A 19,431-nucleotide genomic window follows, 5' to 3' on the forward strand; every position below is an offset into this window, starting at 1 on the left:
CTGATAGTAATCTACTTTGCTAGGTTACTTACTCCTCCCTAAGTACTTCTGACCCTATGTTCAATTCTACATAGTATAACTATGTTCTCACTGTTTGTTTTATGGCTGTGTAATTGACTCCTAAATCCCACAAAGAACTCTGAAAAGGAAACTTCTGTGCTCTTGTTGTTACATTAATATGTTCTATGTGTCCCCAATTCCCATACTCCCTGAGTGAAATCTGTGTCTGAATGGTGTTGTTTAAACTGTTTGCTGATTTCTCACAAGTTCACTATTTCTTTCAAATCTGTTTTATTACTAATCAATTCCTATTTTTATAAATCTTCTTTACTTAATTGAGCCCTTTTCAACACTATTTTTTCATATCAAAACCATTTCAAAACTAGGTCAAGCACTCTCATATTACTCCTAGAGTATTAGATTTTGCCCCTCTGGCATGTGTACTACCTTGAGATCCTTGAGATCTCTCTAAACATTGGCATGCCAAAGCTGGCCCTTCTACACAACACTTAAATCAGTTATTATTGAGAAAAGGTCTAGGTGTGAGCACTGCCCGATATCTTTGAGGTCCTTAGGGAACATTGACATACCTAGACATGATACTGTCTATAGAACTTTGGCATTTGAGGTTATTGGAGGCTTGAGAATCATTTAGGCCTGCTTGAGGCTCCCTATAATTAACTTCTTCTTTTTCTTTACTTGTTTATGTAATTTATTCAGCTGGTCTGTAATAATTATTTGTAAACAATATTGGGGTGATTAGTGAAACAGGGTGGGTAGTTATATCTATTGGGTAATTTGGGTAGATATCATGCCTATAGGATTGTGTTAATGCACTTGCTATGTTTTCACAATATTAGAAATCATGTCTATAGGATTTAAATGGCTTCAACAATAGAAATCATGTCTATAGGGTTAAAATCAAATTTATAATTAGAAATCATGCCTATAGAATCTAAATGGCTTTACAATTAGTTACCATGCCTATAGGAATTAAAATCAGAAATCATGCCTATAGAACTTAAAATCAATTTAGTTAAACAAATCATTTTAATCCATGTTAGTTCCTTTTGAACTTATTTAATCAATTGTTCGCTTCTTTAATGAGTTTTCAAATACTGCCTTAATTTACTACCGCTAGAAAAATATGTCTGTAGGACCTCAAGTATCCGTTTAAAATTGTTTGTTGTTTTATTGCATCAATGTAGATATCATGCTCTTAGGACATCACTGTTCTGCATTTAGGCAAGCCTATAGGGCGATTTAAATTCTGCAACTCTGAAACTGTGCTTTGGTTATTTAAAATTGTCCATATTCAATAGGTTTAAATTAGTAGGCAAGCTGAATAGGATCTCTTACACTTTATCCTAAGTCAATACTGTATAATTCCTACTCACTTAGATATCATGTTCTAGGATTTTCTCTTAAATACCTGACTGTTGTTTGAAGACGTGCATTTACTTGTTCTATTTGTGGAGGTGATTGTGAGCCTATATCTGTTTTTTTAAATACAGTCCTACTTGTTCTTGATTGACGCCTAGACTTTTATCCTTTAAAATCTTATGAAGGTCTAGAACTGTCCAAAAGTAGAGGTCTTAAAATACCTCTAAGGCCACAAGGAAGGGATAGGTAGTGCATGCATAGGATATTTTCAAGGTTGCTAGAACGCTTTAGGCTATTACCAAGGGGAGGGAATTGGGTAGAAAGAGATATGATGACTACGCGCTAATGTCACGTGTAGCCCCTCATTGAGGAGTGTTTACCGGGCATTGTGTAGGGTAACCCTATAGGCTAACTAACTTAGGACCCCTCTTCCCGATGTTTAAACCTTGCTCTTTATATGCAACCTGTTCAAACTCTTTGAGTCATACAATGTCCAACATGCTTATATTTGCAATTATGTGTTTCAACTACTTATATGTTAAAGAACTAATTCATAAGTATAAGTTCGGACGGTACCCACCGTTGTGGACCGAGAGGTGGGGCCTAACACCTTCCCGTCAAGGTTATTTCGAGCCCTTACCCTAAATATCTAGTAGTGCAAACTAGTTTAAGAGTTAATCACTCTAGGTGCCCTAACGCACCATAATCCGTTAGGTGGCGACTCTTTAAATATCCAAATCCCAAAATGAAATTAGTTATTACCCCCATGAACGTCGGAACCCGGACTTTCTCCACATAGAAAAAAAAGGGGGGCGCGACAAATACCAAAGTCAATATCCCTATCGGGCGGTATGCCCGGCAGGACTGGAAGAATCACATCTAGAAAATCTCGCACCACCAGAACAGAATCAATAGTAGGAGTATCAGCACCAACATCCCTCACAAAGGTTAAATAAGATAAACACCCCTTCCCAACCATCCGTTGGGCCTTAAAATATGAAATAACTCTACTGGGAACATAATCTAAAGAACCTCTCTACGCAATCCTTGGCAACCCCGGCATCGCCAACGTCACGGTCTTAGCGTGACAATCTAGCATAGCATGATATGGAGATAACCAATTCATACCCAAGATCACGTCGAAATCAACCATACTAATCAATAAGAGATCAACTCTAGTCTCTAATCCCCCAATAGTCACTACACACAACCGATATACACTGTCCACAATAATAGTATCGCACACTGGCATGGATATATGAACATATATAACTAAGGAGTCACGGGGAATATCTAGATAATGAGAAAAATACGATGATACATACGAATAAATGGAACCAGGGTCAAATAATATAGAAGCATCCCTGTGGCATACTGAGACAATACATGTGATCACTGCATCTGAAGCAATAGCATCTAGCCTGGTAGGAATAGCACAAAATCGGGATTGACCGCCACCTAATCGGCCTCCCCCTCTAGGGTGACCTCTAGCTGCCTGGGCCCCCACCCCGAGCGGGCGGGGTAGGTGGTGAAGTAACTGGTGCGGAAGTCTTAGCCTGACTCCTCTACTGCACTGGACCTCCCGGGCGACGAGGACGCTGCCTCCACATATGCCCAAACTCCCCGCACTTGAAACAACTCCCCGATGATGGTGGTGGTGGGGACTAAATTGGGGCCTGAGAACCAGAATAACCGCTAGAAGCACCCGGTGCAGATGAACCCTGAACTGAAGGAGCATGAGACGAACTCTGGGCTAGAAGGGCACTGAGAGATAACTGACCCTGATGAGTACTTGTATGAACCATGACTAGATGATGCACCACGATGAACTGGGCGAGTCATTTGAGCGGGCCTATAAAGGTGACCCCTGCTGTGGTAGGACTGACCTCCAGAAGGAACACCACCAAAACCACCCGAACCTTGAGGCCTCTTGGCCTCATTCTCCTTACGCTAGGCCTCCATCTCCTCACGCTCCTGACTACGGACCATCTCTATCTGCCGAGCAATATCAAATACCTCGTCGAAAGTAGCACTATATACCTTGTCTCGAGTCATAAGCAACCACAACTGATATGTGAGGTCATCAATAAACCTCCATATTCACTCCCTATCAGTAGGAATCAACCAAACTGCGTGACGAGCCAACTCTGAAAACCTCATCTCATACTGGATCACAGGCATGCCCTCCTGACGTAGATGCTCAAACTGTCTACGCAGCTCTTCCTTATGAGACTGTGGTACGAACTTCTCCATGAAGAGAACGGAGAACTCATGTCATGTAAGTGGCGCTACACCAACTAGCCTGCGCCTCTCATAAGCCTCCCATCATCTGAAGGCAGCCCTAGTAAACTTAAAAGTAGTGAACGAGACCCTAATGGTCTCCAAAATACCCGTCATGCGAAGAATCCGCAGGCACTTATCCAAGAAGCCCTAATCATCCTCTGACTCAGCCTCGCTAAATGATGGAGGTTGAAGCCTCCAAAATATCTCTAGTATCCTCTGCTCATCATCAGTCATAACGGGACCCACCTGGGCCTCAGCAGTTGTAACCGGCTGGGCTGGTAGTACCCTCGGTGTCTAGAGTCCCTGCATCACCTGCTTTGGAGTATGGGCGGCGGGAATCTGAGTACCTCCCTCGGCCTGAGAAGTGGCTGCTATGGCCGGAATAGAGACCACCTGAGCAAGGCTGGTGCACATAGTCAAAATCTGAGCCAAAGCCTCCTAAAGGCCTAGAATCACAATGGGCATAGTTGGTGCCTGAGTCGGCCCCACTGGCTCAACCATATCTGGAACCTTCTCCTGAGCTGGAGCAACTGGTGGGTCTGCAGGTGTTGCTCTAGCTGCCGTATGAGCGCATCTCTGCCCCTACCACGACCCCTACTACGACCCTCGTGGCCCTAGCTGGTGACACTGGTGGCTATCCATCATGTCCGGTAGCACGTGTCCTCACCATCTATGAGAGAATAAAATAACAAAAGTTTAGTTGCCATAATCAACAAATTCGCACGACAAGAATACAAGAATGTAAAGTTTCTTAAGGGGTCGGCAGCCTCTCGAAGATAAGTATAGACGTCTCCGTACCGATCCGCAAGACTCTACTAAAATTAGCCTGTCGTGATGGCGTCTACCATGGTACTAGGCAAGCCGACACTATAAATTACTTCGAACAATTTTAAATGAAAAAATAAAATAACACAGGTTAAATCATCAAAACTGTCAAAATCTGAATTGAAGGTCGAAACCCAATACGAAAATTCCCAATATCGGGGTGTCACTTAGTACAAGAGCATCTATACAACACTAGTCTGAAAATACTATCTATGAAAGACTGAAAATAAATACATAAAGCTGAAAGATAGGGAAGGAGAGACAAGGTATGCACACGCCGGGAAGCTGCAAGGTCTGTGAACATCAGGAAGCTACCTTGGAATCTCCAAACGGTCAAGATGCATAGAGAATCAACATCCACCGTGTCCAGAAACACCTAGATCTGCACACGAAGTGCATGGTGTATCGTGAGTACAACCAACCCAATAAGTAACAAGACTAAATAATAGACTGAAAGTAGTGACGAGCTTCACGGTTATAGTTCAATTTTAGAAATTACAACATAGGAAGATAGGCATGCTTTCAAGTTTGACAATTAAGGACAAAACAGTTAATTCATGTCAAGTTCAATTGAAAAAAAATGTAATATGTCTTAGAAATTACATGACACTGATGTATGCCAGGTGAAGTACAACAGTAATGAAGTCAAGTGCATAAACTCAGAGCAACAGTCGCTCAGTCTTCCCATTCACTCCAACCTCACAGTCACTAATTCCTCACAGACTCTTATTTCTCTAAGTTGCTCGGCACTCGCACTTAGCACTCGCACTCAGTAGGTACCTGCGCTCACTAAGGGTGTGTACAGACTCCATAGGGGCTCCTTTAGCCCAAGCGTTATAACAAGCCAATCATGGCATAAATCAATAAAACATGTTGCGGCGTGCAACCTGATCCCATAAATGTCCTCACAATTAGGCCCTCGACCTCACTCAGTCACCAATCTCTCTAGTCTCCCGAGATCTAAAATATCATGATAATCAGCCCAAACAACAATGGTATAATGTGTAAATAAAGAACAATAGAGACTGAGATATAATATGCAAGTAAAATTATGACTGAGTACAAGCAGAAATTAGCAGATAATTCAACTTGTAACACGACCTCTGTGGGTCCCTACAGTACCAACACATAGCCTAAATATGATTTCTAACATGATTTGAAGTTCGATTTCTATAACTCGTGGAGAATATATGGATAACAACAAATTATTCATGTGATGACGCAAAAGGTCATCACTTATTTTAGAAATAAATTCTGCGTCCCGAGGCCTTAAAAACCTCTTTCTGCATCACCTCGATTTGTGTCCCGAGGCCCTAAATTCGTTGATTAAGAGGTTATTTAAGCGATGTAATCGCACGGATAAGTTCATATGATGTTTTTGAGTTAGTATGCATGTTCGGTTTGGATCCCCGATGGCTCGAGTGAGTTTCGGACGGGTTTCGTAAGGTTTTGAACTGAGGAAAAATTGCAAGTTTTTGTTGTCTCAGTGCACAAAGGTTTTGTTCTCTGTGTTCATGTGGTTCCACTCGTGAACGGTGTAAAGCAATTTCCTCAAGTGCCAGTTTGCTCTTCGCGAACGCATCCAGGCACTCGCGAACGCATATGGTTGAAGGCCTGGGAGAGGGGTTTCACAAATGTTCTACGCGAATGCGGCCCTCTGACCGCGAACGCAAAGGCTCCAGGATTTGAAGCTCCACGAACACGAAGGTCAGCTAGGCCTGACCCATCGCGAATGTGACAGGCCTATTGCGAACACGATGAAGGCCTGCCCAGTGATTTTTAAACAATAACAAAACATACGGGATTTCACTAAAATTTCATAACTTCTTCTTCCAAACTCCAAATTGGACGATTTTTGAAAGAGAACTTCACCACAATTCCATATGTATGTAATCTTAGACTCATTTTCTTATATTTCCATTAACACCCATTATATTTCTAGGCCTAAATCATGTTCTTAAGGGTAGAAAATTAGGGATTTGGATATAGTTAGGGGTTTTTGTATATTTGGGATTTAGACCTCGTTTTGGGGTCAGATTTTGGAACTAATTACATATTCGGGCTCGTGGGTGAATGGGTGATCGGGTTTTGATCCGAACCTCGTATTTTGACCAAGCAGGCTCGGGGTCGATTGTTGACTTTTTTGGGGAAAATGATATAAAACCTATAATTGAGCATTGGGTATGAATTCTTTAGCATTTATTGATGTTGTTAAATCAATTTGGACTAGATATGAGTTGTTTGGAGGCGAATTCTAAAGGAAAAGCGGTGTTTGAGGCTTGAGTTGGCCATGGAAGTTCGAGGTAAGTGTTGGTCCAACCTTAGCTTGAGGGATTAGGAGTTGTGCCCTATTTTATACATTTTACTTGTTGAGTACGACGTATAGGCACGGTGACGATTATCTATACGTTGGTGTCAAGCATTACCGTGAGTCTTAAATTGAAACGGTTGTGTTCTTAATAAATACTGAGAATGCTTAGGTTGTTGATTCTCTGTGTTGAGCAAGGATTTTGATTATTCTCGTGAAAATTACTTATAAATGAGTATTGGCGCTAGTTGAGGTAATTGATGTTGGAACAAGTTTGGTTATAGCTGATTTTCCCTTGCGGGGACGTATTTACTTATACTGTCGATTCCCTTGCCAGGATAGTGTTGTTTCCTTATTGATCCCTTGTCGGTACTTTTGTTGTGATGGGTGTCGAGCTGTATATGTGGATCGGGTTGCGCAACGCAACAATATTATATCTGGATTAGGTTGCACGCCACAACAATATTATATCTGGATCGGGTTGCACGCGTGCAATAATGATATAATTGGATCGGGTTGCACGCCACAACAGTGATAAATAATATGGATCGGGTTGCGCCGCAACAGTGATAAATGATATAGATCGGGTTGCATGCCGCAACAGTGTTATTATATTTTGGATCGGGTTGCGCGCCACAACAATAGATAATACGAAGTGCTTATAGATTAGTTACGAGTTCCTTATTGTTTTGTTGTAAATTCTAAATTGTTCTTACGTTTCCTCTTAAATTACTATTGATAAATGATATTCCCCCGCAGCATGTCCCCCTCCCATCTTTACTTGTCTATTTCTGTTTTATTATCCGTTGTATACTATATAACTGCACATGTTTATTAGATAATCTGGTCCTAGCCTTGTCACTACTTCGCCGGGGTTAGGCCAGACACTTACGAGCATATGGGGTCGGTTGTACTGATACTACACTCTATACCGTGTGCAGATCCCGGAACGGCAGCTTTTAGACCATACCTTTGGGTGGCTGCCTTCAGTCCAGTCAGGGATCCCGAGGTAGTTTTGCAGGCGTCTGCAGGCTCGACATTCTCTTCTATCTTTATGTTCTATTTTCATTTATTTCAGAGACAGATTGTACCTTTCTTTCCAGACATTTGTATGTAGTATTCGTAGATGGTCCATGATATTGTGACACCGGTTCTAGGTAGAGGTGTATGTTGGTATTGTCGTACTTGTTTTTGGCTAAGTTATCAAATTACGTCTTCCGCGTGTATTTATTTATCGTTAATATTTCACCTTTGATCGCATGTTGATTTAAATTGTTAAAAAGGGCTAAATAAAAAAGTTAGTGAATCTATAATGTGCGGCTTGCCTCGCTTTCATGAGTAGCCCCATCACGACTCCCGAGGGTGAGATATTCGGGTCGTGACAAGTTGGTATCAGAGCTCTAGGTTACATAGGTCTCACAATTCACGGACAACCTTAGTAGAGTCTGAGGGATCGGTACAAAGGCGTCTGTATTTCCCCTAGTGACTACAGAGTTAGGAAAAACTTCACATTTATTCTTTCCTGTCATACGGTTTGGTTACTCAATGCTAATTGAATTTCTACTCTGTTCTTTCGTAGATAACGAGAACACGCGCTTCCTCATCCACCGATCAACAGCCCGAGCCCCCAGTAGCAGCTCCCACGAGGAGCAGAGGGCGAGGTTGTGGCCGTGCTAGAGGCCGAGGTAGGGGCAGAGCTCAGCCCAGAGCAACACCACCAGCGGTGGAGCCTCAGGTTGACTTTGATGATAAGGTTCTAGCACAGACAGTTTCGATGGGCCCATCTCAGGTCCCAGAGGGGTTTATTGCTACCCTAGTACTCCAGGATGCTCTAGTCCGTCTAGTGGGCCTTATGGAGAGTGTTACTTGGGCAGGCTTGCTTCATGTAGCACCAGTCGTATCTTAGGCTAGATGAGGAGCCCAGACTCCTGCTACTTGCACTCTGGAGTAGATGGCTCCCCAGTTCCAGACTCCAGCCGCTTAGCCAGTTGGAACAGTTCAGCCAGGTGTGGTAGCTTAGACCGGTAATGGAGCAGTTATGTCTGCCGATGCTTTGTAAAGATTGGACATGTCCACCAAGCTCTTCACTACCACTTTCAACAGTGCATCTTCTGAGGATCCCTAGGATTATCTAGACAGTTGTCAAGAGGTTCTCAGGAACATGGGGATAGTGGAGACCAATGGGGTCGATTTTGCTACTTTTCGCTTGTCTGGATCCGCCAAGACTTGGTGGAGAGATTATTGATTGGCTAGACCAGCCGGATCTTTAGCTTTGACTTGGGAGCAGTTTACTTAGTTATTTCTGGAGAAGTTTCTCTCTATCACTCAGAGAGAGATCTATCAGAGGCAGTTTAAACATCTCAAGTAAGGTTCTATGATCGTTACTCAGTATGAGACCAGATTCATCGACTTGGCCTGTCATGCTCTTATCATACTTCCCACAGAGATAGAGAGGGTGAGGAGGTTTATTGAGGGGCTTATTCAGCCGATTCGACTTCAGATGGCTAGGGAGATAGGGAGTGAGATTTCTTTTCAGGAGGTAGCCAATGTGTCCAAGAGAGTTGAGATGGTTCTGTTGCAGGGGGTGGTCAGGGGTCGAACAAGAGGCATCGTCATTCAGGCAGATTTAGTGGTGCCTTGTTTGGAGGCAGGGATTCGTATTCCTAGGCCTTTTTAGTCAGCACTTCAGGTTTCTCATGGCATTTCGGGTGGTCGTGGTTCTCATATGCAGTATTCTGATCAACAGCCCTACAGTGCACCACCAACTCCTATCAGTCCACCACTGCTCCAGAGTTTTTAGGGTGGTCATTCAGGTTGCCAGGGTTAGTCTTAGTTTCCTCAGCCGCAACACTCAAGTGGATGCTTTGAGTGCAGTGGGTATTGTCATATCCGGAGGGCTTGTCCGATATTGGTGGGTAATCAATCGCAGCAGCAGGGTTCCCGTGCTATGGTTCAGGCGCCAGGTATTCCACAGCCCGCTCAGCCAGCTAGAGGTGGAGGTAGAGGTGCTAAAGGTGGAGGTAGAGGTATTAGAGGTGGAGTTCACGCATCTAAAGATGGAAGCCAGCCTGTAGCAGGCCATCCCAGAGATGTAGTTCAGGGTGGTGGGGCCCAGTCCTGATGTTATGCTCTACTAGCCAGGCCTGAGGCTGAGGCTTCTGATGCAGTTATCACAGGTATTATTCTGGTTTGTAGTAGAGATGCTTCAATTTTATTTGATCCAGGGTCTACATACTCCTACATGTCATCTTATTTTGCACTGTATCTGGTCATACATAGTGATTCCTTGAGTGCCCCTATATATGTGTCTACACCGGTGGGTGATTCTATTGTGGTAGATCATGTCCATCGTTCTTGTATAGTTGTGATTGGGGGGCTTGAGACTCCTGTAGATTTGCTTTTTCTGGACATGGTTGATTTCGATGTCATATTGGGGATGGACTGGTTATCTCCTTACCACGGTATCTTGGATTGTCATGCCAAGACTATGACCTTAGCCTTGCCGGGTTTACCTCGCTTGGAGTGGAGAGGGACTCCTGGTCATTCTACCCGTAGTGTCATCTCTTATGTGAACGCTTGACGTATGGTCGAGAAGGGGTGTTTGGCCTATTTGGCATATGTTCGTGATTCTAGTGTCGAGGTTCCTTCTATTGATTTTGTACCGGTTGTTCGTGAGTTCCCTAAGGTGTTTCCTTTAGAACTGCCGGGTATACCACCCGACAGGGATATTGACTTCTGCATTGATTTGGCTCTGGGCACTTAGCCTATTTCTATTCCCCCGTATCGTATGGCCCAGCCTAAGTTGAAAGAGTTGAAGGCGTAGTTGCAAGACTTGCTTTAAAAAGGTTTCATTAGACCCAGTGTTTCGCCTTGGGGTGCGCCAATGTTGTTTGTTAAAAAGAAGGGTGGATCGATGCGAATGTGTATAGATTACCAGGGGTTGAACAAGGTTAAAATGAAGAAAAATAACCGTTTTCGAGGATTGACGATTTGTTTGATCAGCTTCAGGGTCCTAAGACGGCTTTCCACACTCGGTACGGGCATTATAAGTTCTTGGTGATGTCATTCGAGTTGACAAATGCCCCAGCAACTTTTATGGATTTGATGAACCGAGTGTTCAGGCCTTACTTGGATTCGTTCGTGATAGTTTTCATTGATGATATTTTGATCTATTCCCGCAGCCGGGAGGAGCACGAGCAGCATCTTAGAGTGGTTCTTCAGACTTTGAGGATAGTCAATTGTATGCCATGTTTTCGAAGTGTGAGTTTTGGTTGGGTTCGGTTGTATTCTTGGGTCATGTTGTATCAGCAGAGGGTATTCAGGTTGATCCGAAAAAGATTGAGGCAGTCGACAACTGGCCTATACTAGCATCAACTACGGAGATCCGGAGTTTCCTGGGGTTGGTAGGCTATTATCATCGGTTTGTGGAGGGGTTTTCGTCTATTGCAGCCCCGATGACTCGGTTGACCCAGAAGGGTGCCCAGTTCAGATGGTCAGATGAGTGTGAGGCAAGCTTTCAGAAGCTCAAGACAGCTTTGACTACGACACCAGTATTGGTTTTGCCCACAGGTTCAAGGTCTTATACAGTTTATTGTGATGCATCTCGTATTGGACTTGGTGCAGTGTTGATGCAGGATGGCAAGGTCATTGCCTATGCTTCGCGGCAGTTGAAGATTCATGAGAAGAACTATCTGGTTCATGATTTGGAGTTGGCATCCATTGTTCACGCGTTGAAGATTTGGAGGCATTATCTGTATAGCGTGGCATGTGAGGTGTTCACGGACCACAAGAGTCTGCAGTACTTGTTCAAGCAGAAGGAGCTAAATTTGAGGCAGAGAAGGTGGTTGGAGCTGTTGAAAGATTATGATATCACCATCTTATATAATCCGGGAAAGGCCAATGTGGTGGTCGATGCTTTGAGTAGGAAGTCAGCTGGTTCCGGGTAGAGGTGTATGTTGGTATTGTCGTACTTGTTTTTGGCTAAGTTATCAGATTACGTCTTCTGCATGTATTTATTTATCGTTAATATTTCACCTTTGATCGCGTGTTGATTTACATTGTTAAAAAGGGCTAAATAAAAGAGTTAGTGAGTCTATAATGCGCGGCTTGCCTAGCTTTCATGAGTAGGCGCCATCACGACTCCCGAGGGTGGAAAATCCGGGTCATGACAATTCAACTACACAGTTCCATGCAATTGACCAAGTCACAATTCCTACGGTGCACGCCCACACGCCCGTCACCTAGCATGTGCATCACCTCAAAACCAATCATATGAAACATAATATGGGATTTCATACCAAATTTTGAACTGTTATATATCTCAAACCGTGCAAATCTCTACTCCAACACACCTTTGTCTCGCGAAATGGCCTCTAAATGCCTCGAATCCAGTCACAAATAATTCGATGCAATCAACATGAGCTAAAGGAATCAATTCCATAAGAAAATACTAAGCTCTTAATCAAAAGCAACTAAAAAGCTGGCTCCCAGCCCACATCTCGAAATCCGATAAAAGTCACAAAATTCGAAAGCCCAATCAACCACGAGTCCAACCATACCAAATTTACCAAAATCCGACACCAAATCATCTCCGAAATCCCCAAATTAAACTCTCCAATTCCCTAGCCTCAAGCTCTTAAATTCCACCTTAAATACACATAAACTAGGTAGGAATTTGAATAAGGAAACAAGATTATCGAATAAAAATGAGCACAAGTGACTTACCTCAAGAAACCCCACGAAACTCCTCTCAAAATTCACCCAATCCCGAGCTTGAAATGTTTAAAATGGTGAAAATCTCGGAACCCACGTTTAAATAAATCTGCCCAGGCTTTCTCGCTTCTGCGGTCTAAAATCCGCTTCTGCGGTACTGCTTTTGCAGTCAACCATCCGCATCTGCGGAATTCACTTAATGTCGGCCAGCCGCTTCTTTGGTTGCAAATCCCGCTTCTGCGGGTGCGCATCTGCGCAAATCATCTGCTTCTGCGGACCGGCCTCCCCAAGTCCTTTTCCGCTTCTACGATCCTCAAGACGCAGGTGCGAGTCCGCACCTGCAGAATTCCTTCCGCATCTGCGTTCCACAACCCCCAATCACTTGCGACCAAACTTCCGCAGGTGCGAATGCACCAGAAGACTTCAGCTACAACAATATTTCAAACTCCAAATTTAATTTGTTAACCATCCGAACTTCACCCGAGGTCCCCGGGACCTCAGTCAATTATACAAACAAGTCCTAAAACATGATACAAACTTAGTCGATCCCTCAAATTACATCAAACAACATCAAAAATAGGAATCACACCCCAATTCAAGCCTATTGAAACTAAGGAATTCCAACTTGTACAAACGACGCTGAAACTTATCAAATCACGTCCGATTGACCCTAAATTTTGTACACAAGTTACAAATGACACTACAGACCTACTCCAACTCCCCAAACTCCAATCCGAGCCCGGTATCTACAAACTCCACTCTCGGTCAAACTTCTTAAACCCAAAATACCCAACGGAGCTAACAGAACCATCAAAACTCCATTTTTGGAGTCGTCTACACATAAGTCCTCATCCGGTCAACCATTTCAACTTAAGCTTTCAGCCTTGAGAATAAGTGTCTCAACTCATTCTAAAACCTCTCCAAATCCGAACCAAGTACCCCAGCAAGTCACATAACAACTATAAAGAACAAAATAAGCAGTAAATGGGGCAACAGGGCTACAACTCTCAGAACGACCGACCGAGTCGTTACAATTAAATATTTATATTCTTTTGGTATATTTCCCTTTTGCTATTTGATTTATCATCGTTGGTATATTTAGTTTTTCTATCTCTTGAAGGAAGGACAACAAATTTATCATAATTAATTTTTCTTTTCCTAATTTTTTTATAAATCTCCCATATTTGGCTAGTCGTTTTTCTTGGAGGAAAAGATTTTGGACTCATATATATTCAGGATCCTTCCTTTTCGTTTAATAGCATCCACAATATAGTCATAAGGGGTTTAAGAGTCTTATTAGGGGGAGAGTTTTTAGACAAGTGTTAGCTTGCTACTTGTGTATGCTTTTTTGTGAGGTTCTCTTGATATTTTGTATTTTCTTTAGTATAGTAGATTGCTCATCTTCACTTGTTAATGTAGGTCAATTGACCGAATCATATTAAATATTTGTATCTCCTTTGGTATATTTCTTTTGATTTACCGTCGTTGAAGGTATGCTTTGCTAGCTTCCACATAATACTTGATTATTTCGATCCTAACAAAATCTCCTATCGAAAAGGGGGAGAAGAGTGAAGTGCTATATATATATATTAGAAAAACAGAAGTTCATATGGTACATGCGCTTTTAGCTTGATAATGGCGTAGAGGGATAAATTCATGAGGTCAGTTGACCCAAGAGTACAATACGTGCCATGGACTTGGGCACAGGGCGCCATTTTTTTCCCCCCTTTTTAGCTTATACCCGTTTTATTTTTTCATTTGCATCTGTACCTTTTTTCTGTTAAAAACATTTTAAAAAGTCAATTTTGCCCTTCTTTAATAAAAGACTATTGACAAAACAGTAAACTGCAGGACAAAACTTCAGCATGTTTTGGTATGAAGTTTTAGCAAATGAACTAAATAACTTAAGCATGCACTAGAAAAAATTCATTAGAAAATTACATACTGAAAGACAAAAACTTAAGCATGTTTAGGCTGAAGTTTTAGCAAATAAACTAAAAAACTCCAGCTTGTTTAGATTGAAGTTTCGGATAAAACACAGGATAAAACCGTAGATTGTGTTACAAAACTTCAGTATATTTTGGTATGAAGTTTTAGCTAATGAACTAAATAAGTTCAGCATGCATTAGCAAAAACTCTTTAGAAAATTACATACTGCAAGACAAAAACTTAAGCATGTTTAGTCTGAATTTTAGCAAATGAACTAAAAAACTTAAGCATGTTTTGTCCAAAGTTTTAGTAAATGAACTAAAAAACTTAAGCATGTTTAGTCTGAAGTTTTAACAAATGAACTAAATAACTTCAGCATGTTTAGTTTGAAGTTTTAGCAAATGAACGAAATAACTTCAACATGCATTAACAAAAACTCATTAGAAAATTACATACTGCAAGACTAAAACTTAAGCATGTTTAGTCTGAAGTTTTAGTAAATGAACTAAAAAACTTAAGCATGTTTAGTCCGATGTTTTAGCAAATGAACTAAAAAACTTAATTTGTTTAGTTTGAAATATTAGCAAATGAACTAAATAATTTCAGCATGTTTTGGCTGAAGTTTCGGATAAAACTCATGATAAAATTGTAGACTGCAGATAAATAACTTCAACATGCATTATCATGAAGTTTTAGCTTCAATGTGAAACAACTTCATATTATATTAGTATAGAATTTTAGCTTCAACGTGAAACAACTTCATGCTTCATTAGCATTTATTCTTTTTTCTTTTTTCCAATTAGGGGATTGGCTGTTGATGGGAATCAATTAGAAGATCATATAGTATTTGATATAAACGGTTTTTAGATGAGGATGGGTCATTCTTGAAAAGGGGATGTTTAAAATACGACTTAAAAGATTTGGGGTCAGAATTTCCTTAAACAAAAAGGAGGGACTTGATTGGAATTATTCCTTTATTCTCTTTTTACTTTTTGTTGGACCATTATTTATAGAGTGGTAAGGAGAAAAAGTGCATTTTTACCAAAAGATAAACGCATTTTTGCACAACGGGGAACTATTGGCTAAGTACAAATATATAATTTTTTTTCTTGAAGCAAAAAAGAAAATAAAACGAAACAAAACAAAAACTTTACTATGATGATGGCGCCTTTACTTTTTTTTTTTTTTTTTGTTGAGAGGCGGAAAATTGATTTTTAGGGTTCTAGTTGTATCAAGTCTACGTGGAGAGCGTAGACACTTTTCTTTTTGGTTTAATTACTTTTTAACTAGGAGATTTTTCTTATTTGTGGAGTAAACTTTTTTTGACAAAAAGTGACAACAATGACAATAACATATCCAGTATTATTTCACGACTGGAGTTTGGGAAGGGTAATGTGCACGTAGATCTTACCACTAACTTATGGAGGTAGAGTGGATATTTTCGAAGACCCTCGGCTCAAGGACAAAATGAAAATGAGTAGGAACAACAAGCAGTAACAACAGTGATATAGTACATTAATCGAAGCGAAAGAAATAATATGTAGAAATATAACTCTATGAACAAAAATACAAGACTAATACTACAGCCACGAGTAAATCAAAAGAATACATTCAACTATCCTCTAACCTTCTAGCCTAATCTTCGACCTCCACATTCTATCAAGGATCATGTCCTCAGTAAGTTGAAGTTGCGTCATGTCCTGCCTAATCACCCCACTTCAATACTTCTTTGGTCTACCTCTGCCTCTCTTCATGCTCACCATGACCACACCTCCTCATTGGGACATATGCGCCTCTCTTCTTTGCATGCCCATACCATCTTAACCTTACTTTTTGTATCTTCCTCCATAAGGGCCACTCCCCCTGTCTCGAATAACTTCATTCATGATATTATCTCTCTTAATATGCCCGCGCATTCATATTAGCATCCTCATCTTTACTGCTTTCATCTTTAGGACATGAGAGTTGTTAACTGGCCAACACTTTGCCTCATATAATATAGTCAGTTTAGCCACCACTATATACAACTCTTCAACGAAAAGTGGATCTCTTTAATTGCATATGTGGCTCTACCACTAAGTGGAAAGAAATTAGATAAAATAGAATGTTCGGGTAAAATTATAGGTTGGTCAATCAGTTTATAAGTAATTTTTGACGCATTTGAGCATTTGTTAAATATAAAAAATGTATAAGTCTAAGTATGTGTAAGCAAAAATCAAACAAAAGATATAAGTTGGTCACTACAAATATGTCTGTTCGGCTTGTAAATACTTTTGATGAGACCAAGATTCCTTAAAATCATTTTTTAACTTTCGAATGATACCCTCTCAAAACAATACTTCTAACTCCGTCCTCATTTCTTGTCTATCATTTGTCCTCCTCCTAGTTGAGATACTTGTTAATTTATATTTATTTATAGAAAACTTCAAGGGCATTCTAGTCATACTACCATTTTCTTACTAAATATATTGCTTATAAATAATATTTTCATCCAAACACATAAATACGTACTTAGAAAATAAATTTCATCATTTAAAAGTGTTTTGTAGCCAATGGGCTCCTAGTAACCACATACTGTTTCCTTCTACAAATTCCAAATACATATAAAAATCTTAGTGCTCTCTCAAAGTTCAATTAAAAAAGAGAAAAAACAAAAAAGGTAGGTATACAAAAAACTGACACATAGGGGGGGAAACAAGGTTTAGACCAAATAATATTATGAGAAAAGTACTCATAGCAGACAGCAAAATCCGTAATAGGCTCAGTGGAAAGAGCATTTTGCATATAAAACCTTACCTCGAATATATCTTTCAATGCGGAATTTTATGGATTCTGAACTTATCCTAAAATTCATATCTCATTTTAATTGTTAAATTCACAATTAAATATTTATATATATTATAAAAAAATTTAATACAAAGTTAGACAAAAGCTTTTGATAACGTAACATTGTGGCGGCTTTGCCCCTAATCTACGAAAACGATTAGAAAAACTAGAAAAAATAAATGAAAATTTTAGTATCTTTTGTAATGTCGAATCATCCTATTTTAATACTCCCTCCGTTTCATATTAAATAAGATACTTTCTTTTTTAGTCTGTTTCAAAACAAATGACACATTTCTAAATTTGGAAATAATTCAACTTTAAACTCTTTCATTTTACCCATTTACCCTTAATAAGAAGCTTTTATAGTCACACAAATATCATAGCCCCACAAACTTTTTACCCCCTAAGCTTTTAAGATTATAAGTTTCCAAAGTCTTCTTCTTTTTTCCTTAAACTCTGTGCCGAGTCAAACTACCTCATTTAATATGAAAAGGAGGGAGGAAAGTACTATTTTTTTTATGTATATCTCAGAATTTGAATGAGTGGCCGTGACAAAGGTCACAAAGTATTAGGGGTGTGCATTCGAATCGGTTTATCGATAAATCGAATCGATTATTTGTTATCGGTTTATCGATTTCGATTTATCGATTTATCGATTTCGATTTCGATTTTAAAATTTTCCTTATCGATTTATCGATTTCGATTTCGATTTTGTCCTCTTCGATTATTGGTTTATCGATAAACCGATAAGCTACAGTAATTTTTTTTTTATTTTTTTAAATTTTTTTTTTTAATTTTTAAATTTTTTTTCCCTTATTCTATAATACCCTTTCCTTTACCCTAAGTCCCTAACCCTATTATTTCCTCTATCACATTTAAGGAATGATCATATTTAAAGCTCAAGTAAATGAAGTTCAAATTAATGGAAAACAGAATTAGCCGTGATGATGTATTTTGATTTTTTGTTTGTTTATGCCGTTGGAGTGTTGGTGGCATACATTTGATCCCTTACTTTAGTTTCGTTGCATGTGCTTGTTGACACAATTTTTATGTTATAAACGGTGCTCTTCTTATTTTAGCTTCCTTTTGTCCATATTAGTTAGGTGTGTTTGTAGCGATATACTTTCCGTGGAATCCCGTAAATTTTCTTATTGGTGTAATCGATAACCGAATCGATAAGCCCCAAAAATCGATAAATCGAAATCGAAAAAATCGAAACCTTATTGAAACGATAACGATAAGCATATGTATAAATCGATAATCGATAAGTAATTATCGATAAGGGTCAAAATCGAATCGATAAATCGAATGCACACCCCTACAAAGTATGTCCTTCAAATGGAATAGGTCAAGAACTATTATCCTTTCCCAAAATGGAAATATTCTCATGTCAAGCTGCTTTTTAGTATTTTGATTACATTAATAATATCTGATAACCCCCCCCCCCCCCGGGTCCCCGTGCATCAATTTTCACTTAAGCGTTCTTGTCATTACCAACCTGGCCTAGTCATCGGACTTTTGAATAGTGGCGGAGATAGAATTTTTATTAAAAAAAATTAATATTTACTATATATACATAAAGAAGATTTAGAATTAATAACTGTAGTTTCGGATGAACCCCTTCTGTCACCTTGATGCACCACGATCCCTGCTTTTGAACATGCTTAAACGATATACGAATTTAAAATTTACACTTAACGAATTCAAGTTTTAAGATTCTTGTTATTGGATTATCGCACTTTAAAAGTTATAAATTTAAAATATAAAATTTGTAAAATTTTTAGTGATTAACCACACACACATATATTAATTTATTTATTTGTTTATGTTCCGTAATTTTTCTGAGCCGATTGTTTATCGGAAACAGCCTCTTTGTCTTCTTAAAGGTAGCAGTAGGTCTGCGTACACACTACCCTCCCCAGACCTCACATGTGGAATTATACTGGGTATGTTATTGTTGTTTATGTTCCGTGTAGGAAGTGGTGGGTTCACTTAAACTCATTAAATCATGCTCCACCCCTCCTCTAGCTTAAATAGCAGCTCTTCTGACTGCCAATTAACATCAGTTTGATTACATTTCCTCGTGTCAATAATGCTAATGTCTCTATCTTATTCTTTTTCTCAATACTAGTATATCAACTTTTTCCAAAGCTGTTTTGAGCTCA

This window comes from Nicotiana tabacum, chromosome 5 (assembly GCF_000715075.1).
Source record: "Nicotiana tabacum cultivar K326 chromosome 5, ASM71507v2, whole genome shotgun sequence".
NCBI lineage: Eukaryota > Viridiplantae > Streptophyta > Magnoliopsida > Solanales > Solanaceae > Nicotiana > Nicotiana tabacum.